At 37.6% G+C, this 12990-nt stretch overlaps 1 protein-coding gene across 1 annotated transcript in view; it reads right to left on the bottom strand.

Annotated features, from left to right (window-relative positions):
* TAFAZZIN (tafazzin, phospholipid-lysophospholipid transacylase) overlaps window positions 1-3281 on the bottom strand; it is a 1078486-nt gene extending 1075205 nt beyond the window's left edge. Inside the window, exon 1 of the mRNA XM_044080349.1 lies at window positions 3124-3281. The gene's annotated coding sequence lies outside the window, so the exon portion shown is untranslated. The remainder of the gene's footprint in view (window positions 1-3123) is intronic.
* Between the last annotated feature and the right edge of the window lie 9709 nt (window positions 3282-12990).

The raw sequence follows: 12990 nt of genomic DNA, 5'->3' as shown, positions 1-12990 counted from the left end.
GAAGAATTTGGGGCCACTATCAAATTGCCTCTGTTTACCTGGAAGGTAACAAGAATGTTACTTGGCTTGACATGTTGTGAAAGTCTGTTTAAGGGGTGTGAGATAGGAATCAATCACACTAAAGTGTCTTATTTGTAGATGGTTCTAATAAACACCAGGTTAAAGAAACAAAAATTGCATGCACTGAGGAACAGAAGATCATAGAGGGTTAGATCTCTTACAGATTGAATGGCTAGTTAACATACAGATCACTAAAAAGGAGAACTACAAGACAATGATATGGAAAGTTGGTAGCATGTCTGTCATAATAACTAAGATTTTTGAAGCCACTGATCTTTTCATTTAGGAACCTCTGAGGTCTCAGGTTGAGGGACATGTTTACACAAAGACATACCAAAGACAGCATTATATTTGATAATGGGTGCGGTGAAATACAACTTAATTGAGACTTCCTGGATCTAGAGGAGATGCTTTTGTTAAATAGATGAGACACACAGAAGGCTTTCCTTATTGTGAAGAAAGTGCCAAAATATCTTATGCCAGTATCTGACTGAAGAAGTGTCACCTATTAGGTGTAGGAACAGGTTTTGCTTGCCAAAATTAATCAAGTTACTTTTTTTCACTTTTAATTTGAGACCAGTGTCCTTGCACCAATTTTAAACATGGTGTAACCCAGGACAGAGCAACTGTGATTCATAGGGAAATCAAAGAACAATTCCTAATTTACAGTCATCTACAAACCTGGTTAACTACAAGCCAGGAATGTTGGCCTGAAGGACCAAGAAATAGATGCCAAGCAGAAGATGGCCCAACAATGAGCCTGTGGTGTACCACTATTACTTTTTTTTTTGCTTTCAACAGTGCCACTACCAACTTTAACCATATTGGTTCTCTCCGACAACTACTTGGCTATCCACAGCTACCATAAGGATTTACAAGGTTTTCAATAATGCTAGCATGGGGAACAGTGTCTAAGGTCTTGGCCAAGTCCAGACATGTATGTATTGCACAACCACTACCCACTGTATTAATAACTTTCTTTTAAATAAGTTAATGAGGTTAAAGAGGCAGGAGCTTCCTTTAACAAAGCAAAATTGACAAGGGTCCAGTATTAACATATTTTAAATGTAAGATTAAAGTATGAAATAATACATTCCACATATTGACACATGAGGCTAGTGAGACTAATAGGTCTACAGTTATCAAGATGTGTTGATAGATTATCTTGTTTTCCAGGCTTCAGGAATTTATCCAGTGGGGAGCCTTATATTAAAGAGGTTAAGTACATGGTATAGATGTGTAGCATTTGTTACTGATAAACTGGCAACTTGGTATGTTACATGAACCCATGGAGGAATTGTTCTTGGCTTTTGAGGAGGCTTACAGGACTTGTTTCATAGCAATTTAAAGGGGTGGCTGCGACTGTGCAATCTGTAAAACAGTGATAACTGATGGCAAAGTAAAATTTACACTAAACTTTTCAGACAGGACATTTGTCCCTCCATACACTAAAAACGTACTGCCAGTATTACACTAGAAAGATTGCCCATCATCCTCTATGGTGTCAATTACATAGGTGGACCATTCTATACCATGGCAACACAATGCAGATTGATGATCCCACTGCCAGTGTGTGTGTGTGAATTATTACTGATTACAACAGCTCTCATTATTTTACTTATTTCATACTAAGTGAAGAATTTGGTCTTCTGTATGCAAACCATGCTATGGCTGAAATGGGTCCTTTGGGATCTGCCCACCACCATAGTCAAAAAACCTTCAATCAATAAATAAACAAATAAAATTATCCTAAAGGCCTGTTGCCTGCATCTCCCACTTGTATCTACAGCACAAGACAGGCCTCTTAGCTCCCTCTTCTATAGTTCATACTTCACAACAAAATCTTTTCCCTGGAAGAGGTTTCCATATAGTTTCAAACTGCCCCTGTCTTTCTTAGCTAGTTCCCAACTTTTCTCTTTGTTGCTACTCTTCATATGACCATGACCATGCAGGAGTCAATATATATCACTGTTGATTAGAATTTTGTTAGGACATAGCTACAATATTGTATGCCCATATCATAACTTCCACATCCCTAAGCCCACTGTGGTCCATCTATGTAAGCATTCTGCATGTAAAGCCTGACACATCCAGAATTTGGGAATTAAGCTAGGTCCACTTTGAATATAGAAGCCTGGACATTTTTAATGCAACCTGACTGAATACAAAACTCAGCAACTCAATGTCAACACACACACTTTCTTAAATTATACAAAACATGTCAACTATGCTATGTTATACAGCAGTAATTACTAATTAAAAATCTAAACGCGTAACTTTACAGACTGAAATAAACTATTAAAGGACTGCAGTACCAAATCTTTACAAAAAGACAAATTTTCACTAACTACTGAATAAGATAGGGGGTGTGTGTGTGTGTGTGTGTGGGGGGGGGGGGGGGCACCTTCTCTTCAGGAACAAGGAATCACAACGTAAACAAACAACTCTTTCTGCACTACAATCGCAAAACTACATCAGCCCAGCAAATACATCAAATCACGTCATCTAAACGAATTTGGCCTAATCACTGTACTACACCCACCTAGTTGACTCAAACACTGTACCACTCCCACTTCCTCATTTTGCTATACCCATCAAGTGTACTAATATTTTATGGTTTTCTATTACACAGTTTCTTACAACACAACGAAAGCACTTGAGTTCTGAGGCTACACTTAGTAAACTCACGATGCTGTAACCGTCTGACAATGTGTTTGTTTCAATTGTTTAATAATGGATACGTTAACAACAGTGCGTGTGAAAAAAAATTCTTTTTTAAAGCGAATTGATAACAAATATTGCATTTTTGCAGTGCCAGCCACAAGTTGAATGACGGCAGGATGAGCATTCTCCCAACAACTTACAATCTTTTGAAAGGTTAAAATTGCTAATTTTAATATTACAATATTTAACATTACAAAGGCTTTTCGCCACCTGCCTTTGAAGACTTTCACTTTACTCGTATTATTTAAATATTGAGACCGTGCACGTCAAATTAACCTGCTGATGACAAGTTTCAATAGTACCCCACTGTATAAAATACTGTAAAGAAATAATTCTCACCAGCACAAGCAGCAGAAAACTTTTCCCCTTTTTGCGACACCTCCAAATGCTTCTTCTAACAGAAAAGGGGGCTTAATCTTTTTTTCATCCAGTGGCTTATGGGAAATGTAGTATGAAAGTCCGTCGTCGTCGACTGTGCAAAAGACTGTGGCATATACCTTTCAACTGTCCAGATCTTCGCAGAATGTCTACATTTTGCCTCATAATTATGGTCTGCTTCTCGTAAAATTGCATTTTTTTCTGGCAAATCATTGATGACTGAAGTCAGAAAACAATGGCACCATGTGAGTTTCAGACTTCACACCCTTCAGAAATGTCATACTAATGTAAAACGTGTTATTTAACTTTATAAGTTTTTAAGATATTTTAAATTATCTCTATTTGTGGCTCTTGTCCCCCCATTTTATATATATATATATATATATATATATATTTTTTTTCACAATGATTACTTCTCAAGGTTAAGCAACCTGTTTCCGTACGCACATACCGAATTATGGCAGTGCGGAAGTCTGGTTGGAAATCTAGTTGTGATAACACGTATGTACCTTTTGTAATGTTAACATCGAATGTGAAGCAGACCCTTTTGCTACAGAGAACAAGGAACAAACTTTTTACGACTCAAAATGAGGAACACTCATTACAACACGACGCATTTATTTATTTAGGGCCAAATTAGCCCATTTTCAGTAGAGGCCCGGGGAGAAAAGTTCCAGTGTAAAAATAATAATAATACATAAAATTACAAAACTTTATAAAATTACATAGAAAAAAAATATGAGGGAGTAAAACAATGTTTAAACATAAGATTAAATATAAAGATAATACAGAGGCGTAATAAAAAAAACTTGAAAATGGTACATAACATATTTCAGAGGATTCTGAATTAAACAGATATATTCAGAGGAAAAATGTATGCTTTGAAGCAATAAATTAGAACAAGCAAAAGCAGGTAAGTTATTCAGAGAGGCACATGGGTATAAGTTGTAATGACAAGGGGTTGGGAAAATACAAAGGATACCCATATCTACCAAACTGCCTATCTCTCAAAGAATCAAGGACAAATCCAGAAATAATCAGGGGCAAATAAGAAAATACTATTAACTTGAGACATTGTCAGAATAAGATAACGTGAATTAACATAAATTTTATGAAGTGAAAGATATTATAACTTTAATTGTCATTTATTAAGAGTAATTCATAGTTCAACTTAGTGTGATAAAAACAAAGCCACTGTGTGGAGACAAGCTACCTTAGTTGTGTCAAATCCCAGAGACCACCCAAAGAGACCTCTGTATAACCCAGTCCAAGACCTACAGTAGCCTATCCAAATATAGGTCCAGACAACATGGATATGAAATTTCCAAATGTCTCTATAGGCAGCTTGGTAGATATGGGTATCCTTAGAAAATGTAGCAATTGTCCCATTTTCACAGACAGCCATTTAATCCTTAAAAAAAAGCAAGCAGTATGCAAGAGATACACATAAACAATTTTACTGGAGACAAAAGTTTCACATACAAAATTGTCAAGAACACACATACTACATTCACCATACATATAAACCAACCTATGCTGAGGTACTAAAAAACACTGTTCGCAAATATCAAAAACCTCCAGTGGCTAGATTCCTTTGGCTGAAGGGACCTAGTCAGCCAAAGTTCAGCCAGCGGAATCTAGCCTGTTCACAGTGAGATGGCTAAATTCCAGTGGGGTAAAATACTATCTTTACAGCAATAGATTCTAGCCCCCGTACTGCTCAACCTCCAAATGACAGAATCAGGGACACAGGACTTTACAATCAGAGACAATCAGGAACACCTAATTAACACAAGATATGCTTATTTAAATAAGCCATTAATGGGCACAACCCCCCGCCACACACACACACATTGAATTACACAAAGATGGTGTATCATTTCAGAGCAGTTTTTTTATTAAAAAATATTGTATACATACACAGACATGCTCAAAATATAGGATTATTCATATCCTTCACACAACTGCATAACATTAAAGTAATACATGCTCACCCCTCACACTCATGAGTTCTAGTTTTATAAAGATAGGTGCTTAAGCATTTGCAAAACACAAATACATACTTAAAAAGCAATAAGGCAATTTACATTCAAACTATTGACTACACAGACTATTTGCTACAGTTCTACACATGTCCTTTCCCCGCAGCCATATGTCAAACCAAACGTTATTCAACGTCAGCATCTTGGCAGGTAGACTCAGTCTCTGCAACTGATGCTATGGAATGTTCTTTGTTATAAGCAGCTGTTGCCTTTCTTGCTGCTTCCAGTATGTCTTTCAGATGTTTCACGCAGTAGCAATCATTGCCCTCATTCATCTTTACTGCTGATAATGAGTTTAATGTTTTTGGGCCAAGTGACTGAGCTCAGTTTTTAATTTGTGATCCATGAAAATGATTATTCTGTTTCATTGTTTGAATGTGGCAAGCAGAGCACAGTTTGCATTAGTTTTTGAAATGCTGAGAGGTCATACTGCAGGGCTACCAAGCACCGTGGACCAATACTTTAGGGAATTAGATGTTTTTGATCCATATGATTACTCAATCATCTGATACACAGAAAAATCATCAATCAGTTTGCAATGCTCCACTCATGAACTGCAAAAACCAGGATGAGTGCCAAAATCTGCAACAGTAGTGGAAGAAAGCAGTAGTTTTATAACTAGATCTAATAAGCTGGCCATGTTCTGCAGCAGAGGATCTCTTGCACAGAAATGTTTTTTTCATTTTAAGTAGGACTGCAAAGTAAAACTGCATGAATGTCTTGAAAAGTTTCTGCTGTACTATTGTACCCCTGATATCATCCATATTGTCATCCAAATATGCTTCAGGATCATACCTCTTAACCTGTTAGTGCAAGAAATCTGGATAAAGCCTGACAAAATGGGGGGAGGGGAGGGCAAAGGCCCAAAAATAGGGACATATTTAAAATATTGCTGTTATAAACTTAGAAATTTGCTAAAGTAACAGGGTTTCTGCTAACATACTTTTTCTGAAGGATTAACCAGACTCATGAATTCAAGAATGCTTTAAAACATCAAAACCGATATGTCCAAACACAGCTTCAGGGTAATAGCCAATGAATATCCAAGAACCAAGTGGTTAAAAACTAGATGAGACTTTCTTTATTAACGCAGGTAAATCCAACAGGTACAACACGTTTTCGTTGCTGAATGCAACTTCTTCAGACAATAAAGACTCTTAAAAATTCAGTTTAAATACACCTTAATTTGTCACATGTTGTTCCAATTAAAAATTAAAGCCATATACCTTAAACTGCATTCTGTAACAAGACAATGCTTTGCCATGTAAAACATATATACTAAATGCATATACACAACACATACCTGTGGCTCAATAAGTCAACTATAAAATACTAAAAAATGATTTATAAAACACTGTAAAACCTCTGAATATTAAAACATATTTATACTGTAATAGCCTTAAGTTTTAATATAGGCTTGATGGAGATGTAATCGTTTAACCCTGGTTTTTTGTTTGATTGCAAAAAAATTTGCCAATGGGTCTCCTTTTGTTCCAACCTAGCCTGCCATGGTCCCCCCCTAGGGTTCTTTTCTATGCTTTCCAGTACAAAAATCTATATCTGGCTGTGGGACATGTCAATGTGTGTTTGTACAAGGCATTGTTAGTATTAGCTTTCTGTACACATGTGTTCATATATCCTGCGTCTAGCTCTGTTTTGCCCACATAGTATGATGGGCATTCTGTACAGATTGCCAAATATACTACTCTTTGACTGTTACAGTTGGAATATTCCCTAGCCTTAATGACCCTATTCAAAGCTGTGATCGTCACTTGATCTTTCTGTATAATGATAATAATAAACAACATGGAACCTAAAATACCTTCCATGTTTGGTGTCCCTAAGGTCCACAAAAATTTACTAGACCCCCCCCTGCGGCCCATAGTAGCGGCCAAGGGTTCCAAGATATCTACCATATCCAAATTTTTGGATTATAAATTTAAGAAACTATGGCCCAAATCTACTCATCTTCTTAAAGATTCCTGGGAATTTTTAAAACAGATAACTTCAGATCTTTTGGTACCCAACCTTACATTTCTTACCATCGACGTGGTGGACCTGTTCTCGGTGATTCCACACGTAACAGGTCTAGATTGGTTGGACGAGGCTATTACAGCTAGCCCGAATGCAGAACCTCGGGACAACTTTTTGATTATAAGTTTAATGAAATTAGTGCTTTATAACAATTTCATTCATTTTGGTGGAGAGTATTACAAGCAAATTTCCGGTGTGGCCATGGGGGCCAATTGCGCTCCGACGTATGCAGACATCATACTTTCTATTTGGGAGAGTAAATTTGTGTTTAACAGTACCTTTAAACAACATTGGATAGCCTACTATAGGTTTCTGGACGATATTTGTATTTTTTGGACAGGGACCTACAGGGATATACAGGAGTTTATGGAATACTTAGCATCCACCACTGACTTCCTCACTTTTACCCACCAAATATATGATGACAAAGTAGATTATCTAGATGTTCTGCTTAGTAAGAAACCACCGATGGGCTTTAAATCTAACGTATTTAGAAAGCCCACCTATTCCAACAATTACATCCACTTCAATAGTTCGCACCCCTCACACCAGAAAAGAAGTATTGTGAAGGGGCAATACGTTAGAATATCACGTATGACGTCTGAGGATGAAGACTTCCTCCAGGAATGCCACAAATTGATGTCCATGTTTCAGGAGAGGGGGTATCCAGGTTGGTTTATTAGTCCAATCCAGGAACAGGTTATTTCCGGTAGAAAAGATAAATATGCCCCAGTGTTAGGGGTAGGCATTTCTCCACAGCGACAGGATAGGGAAATAGATACCAATGTATTTGAACATGCTTTCATCACACAGTACAGTAACAATTCTAATGATATTAGGAATATTATAGTACAGGAATGGGAAGCATTTAAGGCTTTCACTGATTTACCCAATCTACAAGGAAAAGAAATTAAAACTGTATTTAGTAGGGGCAGAAACATCAAGAGTCTGTTGGAGCAAGCCCCCTGTCAGATTAAAACATCACGTATACGCAAAGGGACATTTAAATGTGGTACTTGCTCACAATGCCCTTACATTATACAGAAAGATCAAGTGACGATCACAGCTTTGAATAGGGTCATTAAGGCTAGGGAATATTCCAACTGTAACAGTCAAAGAGTAGTATATTTGGCAATCTGTACAGAATGCCCATCATACTATGTGGGCAAAACAGAGCGTACACTTAGACGCAGGATATATGAACACATGTACGATGTACAGAAAGCTAATACTAACAATGCCTTGTACAAACACACATTGACATGTCCCACAGCCAGATGTAGATTTTTGTACTGGAAAGCATAGAAAAGAACCCTAGGGGGACCATGGCAGGCTAGGTTGGAACAAAAGGAGACCCATTGGCAAATTTTTTTGCAATCAAACAAAAAACCAGGGTTAAACGATTACATCTCCATCAAGCCTATATTAAAACTTAAGGCTATTACAGTATAAATATGTTTTAATATTCAGAGGTTTTACAGTGTTTTATAAATCATTTTTTAGTATTTTATAGTTGACTTATTGAGCCACAGGTATGTGTTGTGTATATGCATTTAGTATATATGTTTTACATGGCAAAGCATTGTCTTGTTACAGAATGCAGTTTAAGGTATATGGCTTTAATTTTTAATTGGAACAACATGTGACAAATTAAGGTGTATTTAAACTGAATTTTTAAGAGTCTTTATTGTCTGAAGAAGTTGCATTCCGTGTTGTACCTGTTGGATTTACCTGCGTTAATAAAGAAAGTCTCATCTAGTTTTTAACCACTTGGTTCTTGGATATTCATTGGCTATTACCCTGAAGCTGTGTTTGGACATATCGGTTTTGGTGTTTTCAGCTTTCCTCTTTTTGTTTGTATTGTGTGTTCATGGAGGATACAGGGGAGAATTCTACTGCCGATATCCAAGCCTCCACATTTCGCTCTGAGGTGGGCGAAATTCGCAAGTTGTCCGGTCAACTCAGTGAACTAATTGATATTCTTGTTCCCTTAGGGAAGGGGTTACAAAGAATGCTCTTGCAACCCGTTTCTTCCCAAGAAGGGTTGGCGCACCTGGCTTACGGACAAGGAAGTTTAACCACATCAGCGGTTACCGGAAGTTCGTCCAACACCGCTGATTTCAACAAAACGCCTAGGGTTTTACAAACGCAAGCTGAAATGGACCCGGGAGTGCAGAGAGAAGCGGAATTTTCAAATATGCCTATTTCATCTTTTCAGGAATGGTATAAGGACATTCCAGCATTAAACACAACGCTAGGACCTCAACATTTCAGGATTCCATGAAAGGACTAGAATCCAGCCTTTATAGGTACCGTAGACTGCACTTAGATAATCAGTATCTAAAAGAATGTTTAAACAAACGTATGGTACCTAAGGGGCTTAGGGTCCATAAATACCCTAACAATGTAGTCAAAGATACTGAATTTTACCATGAGTTAGTTACTGCATTTGATACCTGTGGGTTGGCCATTGTTGAGGCCATTATTAAAAATAATGAAAAGGAAATCAACTTGCTTGACAGGGAGATTTATAAATACAACGAAGCAGTTACCACAGATCTCTTATTTCAAGTAAGAGAAAGTAAAAACCAGTATTACCAACTAAGACAGGACATAGATAGTAAATGTGATATTATTATCAAGAGGAAATGTAGAAAGTTGCAAAGGGACATGAAAGAATATAGTGAAGGCAATCAATACCCAGTGCCACCTGCTTCTCAACCCCACTATTTTAACAATCAAAGAACAGTTTCATTTTCCGAACAGTTACCTAATGAACAAGCACAGGGTTCGGATAGGGGAGATGAATGGGAAGTCGACCCATTACCAAGGAGGTCAGAAAGGATTCGTAACCAAAGGGGAATACCCCAGCCTTTTTTGGGTCAAAGTCCCCCTCCCAGGGGGAATATGAGGAACTACACGAGCAGACACTAGGGGACAATACACAGGGTACCTCAAGCGAGTTACCCTCACAAGGGGAACACGAGGTGTTACACGAGCAGACATCAGGGAACACTACACAGGTATCCCTGGGTATTAACGTACTGTCTAATAATGCCACCCAGGAGTCAATAGTTTCTCCTATCATTTGTAAATCGGGTGGTTACTCCATATATAATTATAGTAATTTGGAGATTACGGAAACTTTTTTCCAACTTTTCACCAAGGGCCTGAAATACGTCCCCAGTTGTTACAGCAACATCACACAAGTCATTATTGACTTAAAACTCTTTATTAGGAAGCTTAATTTAGAAAACCTTATGGGCCATACAGATTACATTAGGGACGAAACCCCACATAGAAATAGTATTTTCAATCCACCATTGCATCCGCAATTAAAAAATTTGGAAATGAGAATTGAACAAAGAATACGCAATCAGGGTAGATATAGGAAACGAGGGCCAAATTTAACTGCATCTGAAAGACAGCTCTTGGAAACTTTAAGACAGGACCCTACCATCAGAGTCATGGAACCAGACAAGGGAGGGGGCATGATAGTAATGGACCAAGTATTATACGAAGGGAAGATGCTCCAGATTCTTAATAACACCAGTAGATACACTATAGTGTCTATGAATGAGATCAATATAGGTCACAAGAAAATAGACCTTACTATTAGACAATTGTTAGAAGTAGGAGCGATCGATCAGGACACCTACAACTTTCTCAACAACATGGAACCTAAAATACCTTCCATGTTTGGTGTCCCTAAGGTCCACAAAAATTTACTAGACCCCCCCCTGCGGCCCATAGTAGCGGCCAAGGGTTCCAAGATATCTACCATATCCAAATTTTTGGATTATAAATTTAAGAAACTATGGCCCAAATCTACTCATCTTCTTAAAGATTCCTGGGAATTTTTAAAACAGATAACTTCAGATCTTTTGGTACCCAACCTTACATTTCTTACCATCGACGTGGTGGACCTGTTCTCGGTGATTCCACACGTAACAGGTCTAGATTGGTTGGACGAGGCTATTACAGCTAGCCCGAATGCAGAACCTCGGGACAACTTTTTGATTATAAGTTTAATGAAATTAGTGCTTTATAACAATTTCATTCATTTTGGTGGAGAGTATTACAATGCAGACATCATACTTTCTATTTGGGAGAGTAAATTTGTGTTTAACAGTACCTTTAAACAACATTGGATAGCCTACTATAGGTTTCTGGACGATATTTGTATTTTTTGGACAGGGACCTACAGGGATAGTTTATGGAATACTTAGCATCCACCACTGACTTCCTCACTTTTACCCACCAAATATATGATGACAAAGTAGATTATCTAGATGTTCTGCTTAGTAAGAAACCACCGATGGGCTTTAAATCTAACGTATTTAGAAAGCCCACCTATTCCAACAATTACATCCACTTCAATAGTTCGCACCCCTCACACCAGAAAAGAAGTATTGTGAAGGGGCAATACGTTAGAATATCTCTGAGGATGAAGACTTCCTCCAGGAATGCCACAAATTGATGTCCATGTTTCAGGAGAGGGGGTATCCAGGTTGGTTTATTAGTCCAATCCAGGAACAGGTTATTTCCGGTAGAAAAGATAAATATGCCCCAGTGTTAGGGGTAGGCATTTCTCCACAGCGACAGGATAGGGAAATAGATACCAATGTATTTGAACATGCTTTCATCACACAGTACAGTAACAATTCTAATGATATTAGGAATATTATAGTACAGGAATGGGAAGCATTTAAGGCTTTCACTGATTTACCCAATCTACAAGGAAAAGAAATTAAAACTGTATTTAGTAGGGGCAGAAACATCAAGAGTCTGTTGGAGCAAGCCCCCTGTCAGATTAAAACATCAAGGGACATTTAAATGTGGTACTTGCTCACAATGCCCTTACATTATACAGAAAGATCAAGTGACGATCACAGCTTTGAATAGGGTCATTAAGGCTAGGGAATATTCCAACTGTAACAGTCAAAGAGTAGTATATTTGGCAATCTGTACAGAATGCCCATCATACTATGTGGGCAAAACAGAGGATATATGAACACATGTACGATGTACAGAAAGCTAATACTAACAATGCCTTGTACAAACACACATTGACATGTCCCACAGCCAGATATAGATTTTTTGTACTGGAAAGCATAGAAAAGAACCCTAGGGGGGGACCATGGCAGGCTAGGTTGGAACAAAAGGAGACCCATTGGCAAATTTTTTTGCAATCAAACAAAAAACCAGGGTTAAACGATTACATCTCCATCAAGCCTATATTAAAACTTAAGGCTATTACAGTATAAATATGTTTTAATATTCAGAGGTTTTACAGTGTTTTATAAATCATTTTTTAGTATTTTATAGTTGACTTATTGAGCCACAGGTATGTGTTGTGTATATGCATTTAGTATATATGTTTTACATGGCAAAGCATTGTCTTGTTACAGAATGCAGTTTAAGGTATATGGCTTTAATTTTTAATTGGAACAACATGTGACAAATTAAGGTGTATTTAAACTGAATTTTTAAGAGTCTTTATTGTCTGAAGAAGTTGCATTCAGCATGTACCTGTTGGATTTACCTGCGTTAATAAAGAAAGTCTCATCTAGTTTTTAACCACTTGGTTCTTGGATATTCATTGGCTATTACCCTGAAGCTGTGTTTGGACATATCGGTTTTGGTGTTTTCAGCTTTCCTCTTTAAAACATCACCTAAGTACCCCAAGGATATGTCCCTGTATGTTCCAGGTATGATATGTCCCACCCTAAAAAGTATAACTTTCTCCCTC

Source organism: Protopterus annectens, chromosome 8.part0, assembly GCF_019279795.1.
Source record: "Protopterus annectens isolate FY-2018-M chromosome 8.part0, PAN1.0, whole genome shotgun sequence".
Lineage (NCBI taxonomy): Eukaryota > Metazoa > Chordata > Ceratodontiformes > Protopteridae > Protopterus > Protopterus annectens.
The sequence above is the reverse complement of the archived record's forward strand: the minus strand, read 5'-3'. Positions and strand labels throughout refer to the sequence as shown.